Raw genomic sequence first — 12,393 nt, forward strand, 5'->3', positions numbered from 1 at the left:
TTTTTTTTGTTGTTGTTATTCATATACTCACCACAATACGGTTTTTAAAAAAATCTGCGGAAAAGGCAGGCACCCAGCTGCCAGACAGAGCCTCCACTAACTGGTCTGCGTTAGACGCAACAATAAATTCTGGTAACTAATGTTTCCATAACACCTTTTTATTTCCAAAACGCGTTTCACATACACACCACATCAGTTCATCCTCACAAAAGCCCCGGGATTCTTTTGTGATTCATTTTGAGATTCTTACTGCCGAGTTACAGAGATGGGAAAATTGAGGCCCGGGGGGGGCGGGGTTGCACCCTGCCTGGTGCCCAGATCCTGGCTGGCTGGGCTTGCCCTCTGTACAAGCCCTTTGTTTCTGCTGCTGCCAAGACGGGGCCGAAACAGGGGTGAGCTCAGGGGTGGGGGTAGGCTTATGAGTAGGGTTGCCAGATTTTGTCTACAAAAATAACGCCCAGTTAAATCTGAATTGCAGATAAATAACAAATGTTTTTTTTAGTATACATATGTCCCAAATATTGCAGACTTGCAAAAGTTTCCAAATATTGCACTGGACATAATTCAACTAAAACTTACATTTAACTGGGCGTCCCGTATTCCATCAGGCAACTTACCTACAAGGTCTACTTGTGGCCAGAGCAGGAGGCCCCAGTAAGCAGGCAGTCCCTGGTCTCTGTGGTGATGGCACCCATAGCCAGTAGCCCAGGTATACTTCCCGGGCCGGTAATTATGTGGGTCAGCCTTTTCCCTGGAGGGGCGGGAGACCGTCCCAGAACGGGCCAGGCCTCTGTCTTCACAGGCACTGTAAAGTGGTCCCTGGAGCAGCAGGCAGGGCCATCCCTGGCCTGCCTAGAGAGAGGCCTAGTCTGGGCCTCACAAACCGCAGGGAAAATGCATCCTTGGACTGGGAGGCCACCTTTGAGGCCTAGCCCCCTTATAACAGCAAACAGATGTCCTCCTCCAGACTGCTGGAGATACCCTGCCTGCCTGTGTCTCTATTTTACAAGACATACTCAGGCCACAGCAAATGGCAAAGGATGCGGAATTAGCCCCTGCCACAAAATGATAATAAGGAAACCCTGGTGGTGTAGTGGTCAAGTGCTAGTGCTGCTAAGCAAAAGGTTGGCAGTTCGAGTCCACCAGGTGCTCCTTGGAAACCCTATGGGGCAGTTCTGCTCCGTCCTTATAGGGCTGCAATGTGTCGGAATCAACTCAATGGCAACGGGTTTGATTTGGTTTTGGTTTACATAATGATAAAGGAGCCCTGCTGGTGCAGTGATTAAAGTCCTTGACTGCTAACCTTAGAGGTCAGTGGGTCAAATCCACCAGCTGCTCCACAGGAGAAAGATATGGCAGTTGGCTTCCGTAAAGATTTACAGCCTCAGAAACCCTATGGGGGCAGTTCTACTTTGTCCTCTATGGTTGATATGAGTCAAAAATCAACTCTATGGCAATGGGTTTGGTTTTGACATACGAAAATCAACACCCATGGGTGCAGTAGTCAAGAAATCAAAGGACGTATTGCACTGGGAAAATCTGCTGCAAAAGACCTCTTTCAAGTGTTAGAAAGCAGAGATGTTACCTTGAATACTAAGGTGTGCCTGACCCAAGCCATGGTATTTTCAATCGCCTCATATGCATGTGAAAGCTGGACATTGAATACGGAAGACCAAAGAAGAATAGATGCATTTGAATTATGGTGTTGGTGAAGAATATCTAACATACCATGAATTGCCAAAAGAAGAACAAATCTGACCTGGAAGAAGTACAGCCAGAATGCTCCTTAGAAGCAAGGATGGTGAGACTTTGTCTCACGTACACTGGACGTGTTATCAGGAAGGATCAGTTCCTGGAGAAGGACATCATGCTTGGGAAAGTAGAGGGTTGGAGAAAAAGAGGAAGACCCTCAATGAGATGGATTGACACAGTGGCTGCAACAATGGGCTCAAACATAGCAAATGATTGTGAGGACCAGGCAGTGTTTTCTTCTGTTGTGTATGTGGTCACTATGAGTCAGAACCAACTCGACAGCACCTAACAACATAATGATGACCACCATCTGTGAAGACAGGCCTGGCGATCTACTTCCAAGAATTAGCCAATGAAAATCCTATGGGTCACAACAGAATATTGTCTGATATAGTGCTAGAAGATGAGGCCCTAGGTTGGAAGGCACTCAGCAGTGGCCACAACAATGGACTGAAGCATACTAACTATCATGAAGGTGGTACAATACCAGACAACATTTTATTATGTTGAATACATAAGGTCACCATGCATCTGAGCCGACTCAACTGCAACTAACAACAACAATAATATATAATGATGATGACAAGGATGACTAGCTCAACCCCCACTGGCGTTTGCATGTATTATTCATTTTTCTTCTTGCAACAACCCACCTGTTTTACAGATGAGGAAACTGAGACCCAGAGAGGTTAAGCAACATGCCCTGAGTCACACAGCAAGAGGGTAACTGGAGATACGATTTGAACTGGGTCTGGCTGACTCCCGAGTCTGCCACACAGCTTTCTCACTCCTTCAGCTGATGTGTCCTGGGGGCCAGGCACAGTCTTGCGGGGCTAGGACTACAGTGATCAGATAAAGGGCAAGGTCCCAGCTCCCCTGATGTTTATGTTCCCATTAGGGGATGGGGAGATGGACAACAAATCAATAAGAAGTAAGTATCCTGTGACTTTGGGATCATCCGCTGGCTCTTCCTCATTGTAGCCTCTTTCCATGGCCACCCCTGGGAAATGCCCAACCTCATGGCACAGAAGGACTTCATTCTCTGAGATCTAGTCCCGTAAATCACAGAATCGTGTTTATTTAACTAGCATTCACACCGTGCACTGCTATCATGACAACCCTATGACAGACGTATTCTCATCCCCACTTTACAGATGTAGCAGCTGAGGCCCAGAGAGGTTAAGTAAGTTGTCCAAGGTTACACAGCTAGTACATGGCAGCAGTGGAATTTGAACTCATGGCTCCAAATCCATGCTTAGCCACCAGGCTGTGGAGAACTCCTTGGCACTTAGAACCTTCTGGATTGCCCAGACCTGTGGCTTTCAGGCTGTTGAAACTTAGAACCTTTCCTTCCAACATAATCTCACGCCAAGCCCAACCCAGGAAACAGGAATCAGCAGTTCTTGGTGAGTTAAAGCAAGTCCCTGCCCTACCCAGTCTGAAGGACAGCTGACTGCCAACTTCCCCCTCTCCCCGCCCCTGACCCCCAGTCCAGGTCCTTCGTTTTACAGCTGAGACCTGAATAGGAGCTGGGAGCTGCAAGGGCCCAAAGCTGGTGTCTGAGTTGGGGTGAGCCCGTGCGAGCCTGGCTCACCATGCAGGGTTCCTCTCCTGGCTCAGGGGCACCCACTGTCCCTCTAGGTGCTGTGCCTCTTTTGTTCCTGCCCCCACCAAGCTCTCTGGGCTCTCACAGGGACTTCCTTGTCTGGGTTTTCTTCAAGTAAGCCTTCGCTGGGCTGTTGTCTGTGTTTCCTGAAATTTGAACATGAACACCAGTGTTTGTCCATCAGCTCACCAGGGCTGGGCACCTGGCACCAGCTGCAGAACACGGCTTCAAATCCGATTTCTCTTCCCTCGCTTAGAGAAGTGTAGGCAGGCGGGAGGCTGTGCATGGGGTTGGGGGGCAGGGGCTGTGCATACAGATGGGAGTCTATGTGGGTCGGGGGGGCAACACGTGTGGGTCAGGGGGTTGTGCATTCAGACATGGGGGTCTGTGTCAGTTGGGGGTCTGTGCATACAGACGGGGTCTGTGTGGGTTGGGGGGTCTGTGCGTGAGGGTAGAGGGTGGTGGTGGAGTGTGTGCGTTTGGGCCGGGTGATGTGTATTCTGGTGAGATTGGGAGGACAGCCTCAGGTTGCTCACCCTCCGGATGGTCTGTCTGGGGCTTAGGGGTAGCAGTCAGGCCCCTTTGGTTTGAGGAAGTGGTCTGAGAAATGGTGATGACTTGGACTTCATATCCGGCTCCCGGCCTGAGCTAAAGTCCCTGTTGGCCCCTTCTGGGCGGCAGGACCACAGCCGGTTCCCTCCCTTCCAGACTTCTCCAGTGTGGTGGCCAGCGTGAGGTGGACGAATGAAGGACGCACCTGGCACCATGCCTGGCACACAATAAACACCAGTGGTTCAGTTAGACACTATGGGAACACCACCACCACCACCGTAGGCAAGGGGCCTTTAAGATTTTCTCCTCCCTCCTGGCCAGGACTAAATGTCAGTTACCAGGCCTACCACGTTCTGAACCAAGAATATCCTCTTTTTAAAACTAGGGTCCATTCTAGCCCATGGTCACTGCCAGGTCCCATTCCAATTCGTGTGCATGTGTGTGGACTGGCCAAACCAGAAAATAAAAGGGCGAGGGGCCCCGGCAGGCTGGCAGGCTTTGTGGAAGTTTTGGAATCAGGGCTGGGGGTGGTCCCCTCCTCCTAAGCCCTGGACTGACCAAAAAAAAGGAAACGAAGGAGGAGAAAGGGGAAGTGAGTTGGGGCCAACTCATTTCTAAAGCAGTTACTGCGTTTCTGAGCATCACAAAGAAGCTATGAAATGAAACAGAAATCACGTCTTTGAGGTTATCCAGCATAGGGCACCATGGGGGTGGGAGCAAAAAATCCTCTGAGCCCCCAGAAGCACAGCTTGAGGGCCCCCTTGCTGGGACATTTGCACATCATCCAGATGCATGAGAGGTGTGTGTGTTTTGACCCTGCAATTCCACACGGGGAATTCACCGCACAAACATCCTTGTGCCTATGTGCAGACTGGATGCTCCGGGCAGCCACGCTAAAGGCAGCTCCAAAGTGGAAACAACACAAAGGGCCATGAAGAAGGAGCCGGACAAATACAAGGCAGAAATCCACTCAATCAAGTGCTCTGCCGCTATAGAGGAAGTAGTCCTGTATGTGCAGTTACGGGAAGCAGGTGCCGAAATCTTCTTTAGGTGCAAAAGCAAGTTGTACAACAGGGGGTAGTGACCCACTGACGTTGTGTGTCAGTCTCTAGAGCAGCTGTCTCACTGCAGGTCACGCCATTCACGGGGGTACGAAATCATTTGACTGGGTGACCCAAACGGTTAACCTGCTCTGCTGCTAACTGAAAGGTTGGAGGTTCGAGTCCACTCAGAGGCAACTCAGAAGAAAGGCCTGACGATCTACTTCCAAAAAATCAGCTGTGGAAAACCCTATGGAGCACAGTTCTACTCTGACACACATGGGGGTCACCATGAGTGGGAACAACTCCACACAGCTGGTCATAACTAGTATGACCAGCCATCTACCTTCCTTCTTCTTTTTTTTTTTGGTAAATGCTGTCCTTTTTTTTTTTAATTTTATTGCGGTAAAATATATATAACGTTTTCCATTTTAACCCTTTCTGTGTGTACAACTCACCGGCATTAATTCCATTCACCAGGTTGGGCAACCATCACCATCATCCATGGCCAAATGTTTCTCATCCCCCTAACCAAAAACCCAGTCAGTCCTGAAGCAACAAATCCTCTTTCTCCCCTCCTCCCAGCCCTCATCTTTCTTTCTCTTATCATTTATTTTTGTTGTTGTTGTTGTCGAGAATATATACAGCAGAACATCACCCAGCCTTTCTTTTTTAATGTACGGAATCAAAGAGCAAACCCCTGAGGGAATTCCATGTACTAAGTATTGTTTCATAAAACTTCTGTTTTGGTTATATGCGAATGTCCCGGTGTCCCAGGTCACGGCGTGAAATCGTTTCTCACTGTGGGTTGTCCTCAAAGCAAGTTTGAAAACTCCTGATGTGGAAAATATCTCAAAAAAAGGACCCAAACAGGGAAGGAAGTTTCCCTCTAAAGAAGAGGACAGTGGGAGTTTATACAATTCCAGGCTATTTGTTGCTGTTGTCTTTTTTAAACAATGAGCCTGTATTACTTTGGCAATAAAATAAAGAGCTTTTAAAACCTCTAGAAAAAATAAACATCCCTGCCCTATCTCTGGAGCCCTGGTGACACAGTGGTTAAGAACTTGGCTGCTAACCAAAAGGTCCACAGTTTGAATCCTCCAGGTGCTCCTTGGAAACCCTATGGAGCAGTTCTACTCCGTGCTATGATCCCTCATCGACTTGATGGCAACGGGTTTGGATTTTTTTTTTTGTTTGCCCCATCTCCGGGAGAGAGGTGGTGCTGTTCGAGTTGTCAGCAAGCTTTTGACAAGAAAAAGGCCAAACTCCTCCCTGGGGGCTCTGCCCCAGGGGGCTTCACCGCCTCCCTGGTTTTCTTCCACACATCCTAGCCTTCACCTTCAGAAACCCACAGGATCATCCAAAAAGGAAACACACCTTAAGATGTCAGTCTTCATTTCTGAAAATGGAATAGGCGCCCCAGTGTCTGCCTTTGATTTAGTGGCCCAGAAGGGGAGACCAGGGAGGAGAGAAGTTGGTGGAGCCCTGGGGAGAGGCTGTAGCTGGGAAGTGCCCCACAAAGTCAAGTGCCACTTTTCCTGCCACATGGAGCAATATGACCAAATCAGGGACGTTAGCAACAGCCACGGTGGGTGTCGCTCCTAGCTCCCCATCGAACCCAACCACCTAGCGTATGGGCAATTTTGTTTTCAGCTTAGCATTATATCATAAGTGTCTTCCATTTTGATAAATCTCTCAAAATTTCATTAATTTTTTTTTTCATTTAGTGTGGTAAAATACATCAAAAATTTTGCCATTTTAACCATTTTTAAGTGTACAGTTCAGTAGCATTAATTACATTCACAATGTTGTGCAACCATGACCACTGTCTTAGTTCTAAATCATTTTAATCGCTCCCAAAGGAAACCAGGTACCCATCACCAAAAATCCAAACCAGTTGCCTTTTGAGTCAATTCCAGTTCATGGGGAGTCCCTACTTTCCTCCTCCCCCCAGTCCCTGGTAACCACTAATAACCTTTTGTCTCTGTGCATTTGCCTATTCTGGGTATTTCATATAAGTGGGATCATACAATAGTTGTCCTTTTGTGGCTGACTTATTTTGCCCAGCATGACATTTTTAAGGTTCCTCCATGTTGTGGCCTGTATCATGACTTCATTTCTCTTTATGGCTGAGTAATATTCCATTGTATGGCTAGACCACATTTTGTTTATCCATTCATCTGTTGATGGACACTTGGGTTGTTTCCACCTTTTGGCTATTGTGAATAATGATGCCATGAACACTGGTGTACAACATCTTATTCCATGCTTTCAGTTCTTTTGGGTATATACCTAGGAGTGGAACTGCTGGATCGTATGGTAAGTCCACATCCAACTTTCTGAGGAATTGCCACAGTGGCTGCAGCATTTTACCTTCCCAACAGCATTGCACGAAGGTATAATTGTTTTTCATCAGGTACTTAATGATCCACTAAGCCAATTCAACAGATACACTGCGTCCAGTGACTTCCTATTATAAATGTTACTGCAGTAAATATTGCTGTGTGTGACACTTTTCTTTTTTTAGGATTATTTCCTTCAGAGCAAGTTCCCAGGAGTGTGACTGCTGGGCAGAAATGTGAGTTTGTTTCCAGGCCCTTGAAATACTCTGCCAAGCCGTTTTCAGAAACACACACCTTTTTAAGAAACTGCTGGCTGGCAGTGGGGAGGGGGGCTCGATAGTGAGTCACCAACGCCTCCGTGGTCGTTGGATGTGAAACATCTGTGACCCAGGTGCCCCATGTCAGGAAGCGGGAGCAATGCAGGAAAGAGGACTTGCTTTCCTCCAGGAATTGGCCAGCCCGAGACTCGAGATTCAAGGGCACTGGGAGCGGGTCTGTTGCCCTGGCAGTCCCCTGAGAGCTCCTGAGGGCAGGGGGGCATCCCTTCCTCTCTTGTCCACCGTAGAAGCCTGGAACCCATGCCCTTGGCATCCCCAAAGCCAGGCCTGGGAGGATGGGTGTATTTCTCGGTAGGCTGAGTTATGCAGCGTGGACTCAGAAGGTGGAGTAGTAATAGGGGCCGTTGTTCTCGAAGAATGGAGTCTAGGGTTGCACACACCATGTGACACAGGCATACGCTGGGCAGAGGGGACAAGGGCCATCATTTGTGCAGAACTGTTGGGAGGGCTATGAGTTGGAATCGACTCAACGGCACTGGGTTTGGTTTGGTTGGGAGGGCAGAAAAAGGGGTGGGACACAACAAAGGTCAGCTCTGCCTCCAAAGACCCTGGGGACCCCCGTGGAGGCTTGGGGGTCCTGGTAGCTGAAAAGCTGCTGCTTCTGGCTTCTAGGTGAGGCCCTGCACCACTCTTGAAGGGACAACAGGTGGGAAAGGAGGTGGCAAGTACTCTCCCTGGGCCCCTGCCCTTCACCAGTGTGTGCACACCACCCCCAGCCTAGATCTCTACAGCCCAGAGCAGGGCAGAAGGGAGAATATTAGGGGGCATGAAAAAGAAGGAAAACCAAACAAGCTGCTGTCAAGTTGATTCCAATTCATGGTGACCCCATGTGTGTCAGAGTAGGCTTTTCAGTGGCTGATTTTGGGGAACTAGATGGCCAGGCCTTTCTTCTGAGGTACCTTTGAGTGGGCTTGAACTGCCAACTTTCAGTTAGTAGTTGAGCGCTTAACTATTTGTGCCACCCAGGGACTCCTTGAAAAAGAAAGAAGGAAAGGATGAAAAAGAGAAGGGAGGAAGAGAGAAAGAAAGGAAAGGTGGGAGGGAAAGAGGGGGGAGGGGAGGAAGGAAAGGAAAAGGGAGAGAGAGAAAAAAAAGAAAGAGGAATTGAAGCAATGAGTGAGAAGGGGGGAGGATGGAGGAAAGCAAAGAAAGGGGGAGAAAGCGAGAGAAGAAATTGAGACAAGAAAGAGGGGAGAGAGGAAAGAAGAAAGGGAGGGAAGAGGGGTGGAGAGAGAGACAGAGGGAGAAGCGGGAGAGGAGGAAAGGAGGAAGGAAGGAAACTGAGACAAGGACCAAGAAAAAGGGGGAGAGAGGGCAGGAAGAAGGGAGGGAGGGAAGGATTTGGAGTTAGAGGAAATAAGACATGTTTAGAAAGCCAGTGTTAATGTTATCTTCCAGTGTGTTCTGTTTATGGAAAGATAATGATCTATTTCTGTAAAAACCAAAAGCTAAAAAGAACATCTTATCTCTAAATTTAAGAGATTACAGAGAAAGGCAGCAAGAAGGGCCTACAATTTTGGGTCTGAGGAACTCGGAGGGTAAAGTCCCTTCTGGTCAGTTTGGTGGGGTGCACCCTGGGCCTCTGCTCCCAACTGTGCTAAGGGTGGTGAAAAAGCATGAGGTCACTGTCCCTTCCAGTTCACCCCAAACCCAGGCTCTCTGGAAGGAAGGTCCTGGCTGGTCTCACGGATGGGGCAGATAAGTCGATTCTGCTGGGAACTTGGAAACGCCAGGGCTTGGGAGATGTCAGCTGTAGGCTCCAACATCTGGACTCCCTCCACTTGCTCCTACCACTGCCACAGCACTGGTCGCCATCATTGCTGCCTGGACTATCGCAGTAGCCTGCTAGCTTGTCTCTTGGCTTTCGTGCCTGCCCCTCCACTCTGCTCTCTACACCCTCCACCACGAATGGTTCCAGCTACCACTGATAGAGGTCCCTGAGTGGTGCAAAAGGTTTGCCCTTGACTACCAACTTAAATGTTGATGATTTGAACCCACCCAGCGGCACTGCAGAAGAAAGGCCTGGCGATCTACTTCCATAAAGATTACAGCCAAGAAACCCCTATGAAGCTGTTCTATTCTGTAATACCTGGGTCATCATGCACTGAATCAACTGAACAGCAATGGGTTTTTTTTTACTGCTGATCAGGCACCTAGTGGTGTGCTGAAATTTTGTGAGCTCTTCATATACATTACACACATAACTCTCACAACTGCACTCTGGGTAGGTACTACAGTGTCTGCTGAAAACCCATCAATGGTTGCCTACTTAGGATCAAGACCTAAACTCGCACCATGACCTATGACTCAGGCCACTGATGTCTCTGGTACCTACCCCCAGCTCCCCATATTTCTCTTTCTCCATCTCATTGCTCACACAGGATCTGTAACTGTCTATTTAGTAGATTTTCCTTCCCCTCATATGCAAGCAAAAGCTGGACAACGAATAAGGAAGACCAAAAAAGAATTGATGCCTTTGAACTATGGTGTTTGTGACAAATATTGAATTCACCATGCACTGCCAAAAGAACGAATGAATCTGTCTTGGAAGAAATATAGCCAGAATGCTCCTTAGAAGTGAGGATGGTGACACTTTGTCTCAGGTACTTTGGACACATTATCAGGAGGGATCAGTCCCTGGAGAAGGACATCATGCTTGGTAAAGTAGATGGTCAGAGAAAAAGAGGATGACTCTCAATGAGATGGATTGACACAGGGGCTGTAACAACAGGCTCAAACATAGCAGTGATTGTGAGGATGGTGGAGGACCAGACAGTGTTTCATTCTGTTGTACATGCGGTCACTATAAGTCAGAACCAACTCAAGGGTACCTAACAACAACATTTAATGGAGGGATCACTTTTTCATTAAACTTGTTATTATGGGCCATTACAAATATACATGCAAGTTGGCACGATGGTATAATAAACTCCTATGTACCCACTGTCCAGCTTCAAAGTCATCAACTGGAGGCCCATCTGGGACCATCTACATGCCTGACGCCTCCCTCCATTACTAACCCCCCCCCAAAAAACCAAACCCAGCACCGTCGAGTGGATTCTGACTCAAAGCGACCCTATAAGACAGAGTAGAACCGCCCCGTAGAGTTTCCAAGGAGCACCTGGCGGGTTTGATATGCCGACCCTTTGGTTAGCAGCCATAGCACTTAATCACTATGCCACCAGGGTTTCCCCCTCCATTACTAGGTTCTTATTTTTTTCTTTTCTTAATTCAGTTTCTGTTTTAGAGCAGTTTTAGTTTTATAGGAAAATTGCACGGAAAGTACAGAGAATTCCCACATGCCTCGTCTTCCTCCCTGCAGTTTCTCCTATTATTAATATCTTGCATTAGTGTGGTACAGTAGTCCGCCCCCCGCCCGGTGTCTGCGGGTTCAGTTACCGAAGTCAACTGTGGTGTGAAAACGTTACATGAGTACAGAGTGATGAAATCTCGTGCTGTCCCACTCTGTCATTCGTTCACATAACTTTTATGGCAGTATATTTTTATGGTTTTCTATTTCATTTTTAGTTGCCGTTGTTAATCTCTTACTGCGCCTAATTTATAAATTAAACTTCATAAGTATATATGTCTAAAAGGACAAAGTATTATATATATAGGGTTCCATACTATCCATTGATTCAGGCATCCACTCGGGGGTCTTAGAATGTAGCCCCTGTGGATAAGGCGGACTACTGTACATTTGTTACAGGGATGAACCAATGTTGATACATTCTGATTTACTGAAGTCCACGGTTGACATTAGGTTTCCATCTGTGTTGTCCAGTCCTGTAGGTTTGGCAAACACATGACGTCATATGTCCACCATAACGGTATCCTACAGGGTAGTTGCACTGCCCTAAAAATACCCTGCACTCTACTTTGGATTACTTTTTTAACAGACTATTTATCTTAGATTATTTTGAAGCAAATCCCTGGTATCGTATCATCTGTAAACACTTCGGAGCCCTGGTGGTGCAGTGGTTAAGAGCTCAGCTACTAACCAAAAGGTTGGCAGTTCAAATCCACCAGCTACTCCTTGGAAACCCTATGGGGCAGTTCTACTCTGTCCTATAGGGTTGCTATGAGTTGGAATTGACTTGACGGCAATGGGTTTGTTTTTTGTTTGGCTTTGGTAAGCACTTCAGTTCATGTCTCTAAAAGACAAGGACTATTTTTGAAAACATAACCAAAAAACTACAACATGCCTTCAAAAATAACAGTCATTTCTAAATATCATCCAATGTCTTCCAGTCAGGGTTTACATTTTCCTGACAGTCTCATAACCATTTTTTAAAATCTGGTTTGTTTAAAACAGGTTCCTGTTCACTGTATTTCCAGAGCCTGGCAATGGGCCTGTTTTACACATAGTAGGTGCTCCAGGAATACTTGCTAGGTGAACAAATATACCATCCCCCACCACCAGCTGCCATGGAGTCAACTCTGACTCATGATGACCTCATGTGTGTCAGAGTAGAACTGCACACTATAGGGTTTTCAATGGCTGATTCTTTGGAAGTCTATTGCCAGACCTTTCTTCCAAGGTGCCTCTGCGTAGACTCGAACCTCCAAGCATTTGGTTGGTTGTCTAGCATGTTAACCATTTGTCCCACCCAGGGTCTCCAAAGAAATAATAAGGAATAATAATAAAACAATAAAAACAGTATTAATATCTTCAGGGTACTTCCCAAGCTGGACACTGCAGATATTCTCATTTAATCCTGACAGTAACACCAAGAGGTTAACTCCTTTTGTTGTCCTCATTT

Source organism: Elephas maximus, chromosome 12 (assembly GCF_024166365.1).
Source record: "Elephas maximus indicus isolate mEleMax1 chromosome 12, mEleMax1 primary haplotype, whole genome shotgun sequence".
NCBI classification, from domain to species: domain Eukaryota; kingdom Metazoa; phylum Chordata; class Mammalia; order Proboscidea; family Elephantidae; genus Elephas; species Elephas maximus.